Below are 2952 nucleotides of genomic sequence, written 5' to 3'. Positions count from 1 at the left end.
AGTCCTTTGGAATTAGGGCAGCTAGGCGACCCAGTGGATAGAGTCCTGGGCCTGGAGTCAGGATAACCTGATTTCAAATTTGGCCTCAGACACTTACTAGCTATGTGACCCTGGGCAAGTCACTAAACTGTTTGCCTCAGTTTTCTCATCTGTAAAATGAACTGGAAAATGAAATGGCAAACCATTCAAGTATCTTTGCCAAGAAAACTGCAAATGGGGTCACAACTGAAATGACTAAACTTTGTTGACTCTAGGTTCAAATATAAAGCCCTTTAAGATCTGATCCTAAGCCTACCTTTCCAGACTCATTATACATTATTCCCCCACTCACAGTTTGATCCAACCAAACTAGCCTTCTCCATGTTCTTCACACATGGCCCTCCATCTCCTTCTCTGAGTCTTTGCACTGGATTTACTCTTACCTCTCCTCATGCAGAGGCTTGGCTCAAACATCACCTTTTACACAAAGCCTTTTTGTTTTTCCGATCTGTCAAGCTGCCTATTTTGTATTTATTTTGCATTTTTTTCTCTATATCTGCTTATATACTTACATATTGGCTCCCTGGATAGAATGTAAACTCCTCAAGCATGGAGATTGTTTCATTATCTGTATTTGTATCTCCAGAGCCTGGAATGTATTAGGCACTTAAATGCTTTTTGATTGATCTATTTTGTGAGGCCCCTTCCAACACCAATGTTCTTAGGAATTTCCCAGCTTTGACATGTTCTAGGAATCCTTCCACATCTGGCACTGTATTTTTTAAAATAAAGTTTTATTGATGTCTTGTTTTTTATTTTACATCACCAAAATTCTTCTTAGTATCCTTTCCCTTTCCCCTCCCAGGAAGCCAACCCATGTAACTAATATTTTTTAAAGGCAAAAAGAAACAAAATTAGCAAAACTGATCAATATGTTGCAAAAGCCTGAAAATATTTGCAATCTATCATCCTAGTGGGCCCCCCACCTTTACATAGGGGTGGAGTAGGGGAGTCTTCTTATATCTCTTTTTGGGGGCCAAGGTTTTTCTTCATAATTTTGCCAACATTCACTTCTGATTTTTTGTGTGTATGGTTGCTCCCTCCATCTACACAGTCATAATCACTGTCTATGTTGTTTCTTTGGCTCTGCCTCCTTTTCACTCTGCATCAGTTCATGTACATCCTTCCATGCTTCTCTGTATTCATCATAATCATCATTTCATACAGCACAGTAATATTCCATTACATTCAAGTACCATAATTCATTTAGCCATTCCCCAATCAATGGACATCTACTTTGTTTCCAATTCTTTATTATCACAAAAAAATGCTGCTATCAATATTTTGGCATTCATGGGAACTTTCTTCTTATCAATGGCTTCCTTGGCATGTAAGCCTAGTAGTGGAATCTCTAGGTCAAAGGGTGTGGATATTTGCATTATTCCAAACTGCTTTCCAAAATGGTTGTATTGATTCACAGCTCCACCATCAACATAATGGTGTGCTTATCTTCCCACAACCCTTCCAATGTTGACTGTTCCTATCTTGTCATCTTAGTCAATTTGCAGGGTGTGAGGTGAAACCTCAAGGTTGTTTTGATTGACATTTCTCCTCTTCTCAGGGATCTGAAACATTTTTTCATAAGGTTGTTAATAGCTTGCTGTTCTTTTGTGAACTGTTTGTTCAAATCTTTGAATAACTTTTGGTCGGAGATATTTGATACAGAGATATTTTTCCACTTATTGTTTCACTTCTTATCATAGGTGCACTAATTTTGTTTGTGCAGAAGCTTTTCATTTTCCTAATTAAAGTTATCTATTTTATCTTCTGTAATTGACTCTATCTCTTGTTGGGTTAAGAATACATCTCCTATCCATAGTTGTGAAAGGTATATGATCTGTTCATCTTTTAATTTTATGGTATGATTTTTTTATATTAAAGTAACATACTCACTTAGAATGTATGGTGTAATATGGTAATTGGTGTTGGTCCAAGTTTAATTTCTCTGGCACAGACATCTTGCAAGTTTAGCAACTCACTTGAAGTTATTCATATTGGGGAAGTTTTGGACTTCCTGAAGAAATCTGCTTAAGGGGCACCACCTGCTCATTGTCATTCTCATGGTAACCTTATAGGAGGCCCTGGCCACAGGCCCCACAATGGAAGGCCAGCCACCAGGCCTGGCTGTGACAAGCATGAGGCCAGCAGAACTGGGAACTAGGAAGGGATACAAGAACAACACAAACATTGGTAAGAGTTCACTCATTTTATTTGCTTTTCCAAGTGTTGGTCGCAGATCTTACAGAGTCTAGTCACGCAAAGTCTGATAATATGAGTCCCTGCTCTGAGTAACACAACATTGGTTTGACAAGGCACTGCAGAGAAAAACCACCCAGGAGCAGCTCCCATCAAGGAGGGACAATACTAGCTGCCCCGTCAGCATCAGAGAGTGTGAGTGTGTGTGAATGTGTGTGAATGTGTATGTGTGAGTGAGTATGTGTGTGAGTGTGTATGTGTGTATGTGTGTATGTGTACGGGTCCTGAAAGTCCTGATCAACATGAGAAAGCTAAGCAAACCCTGAGAATACTGAGGAGAGACCCCTGAATGGGCTTCCCACTCCCTCTTGGCTCCCACAGACAACAACACATTCAAGGATTCACTGTAAAGCAAGAGGGGTGCCTGCAGTCAGGTGAGGTCCTTAGACTGCTTGATTGGGTGCCAAAGGTATTGAGGGTCAGCGTGTCATTCCCTCCAGCTTCCTGCCAGGCTCGGGAGCATTTGGGGAATGTCTGGTGAAGAGCTTAGTACAGTACCAGACGTCTATGGGATTCACAGGCAATAAAGGGCACCAGTGATAAAGGGTTCTTACTGGATACAAAAGACACTTTCTTCTTCCTCCCCTCCAAGCATAAATAGCTTATCTTACCCAGTGCTGAGACACTTTGTTCAACAGGGACTAGGGCTGTGTGAAT

Source organism: Vombatus ursinus, unplaced genomic scaffold (assembly GCF_900497805.2).
Source record: "Vombatus ursinus unplaced genomic scaffold, bare-nosed wombat genome assembly UNPS02009918.1, whole genome shotgun sequence".
Lineage (NCBI taxonomy): Eukaryota > Metazoa > Chordata > Mammalia > Diprotodontia > Vombatidae > Vombatus > Vombatus ursinus.
The sequence above is the reverse complement of the archived record's forward strand: the minus strand, read 5'-3'. Positions refer to the sequence as shown.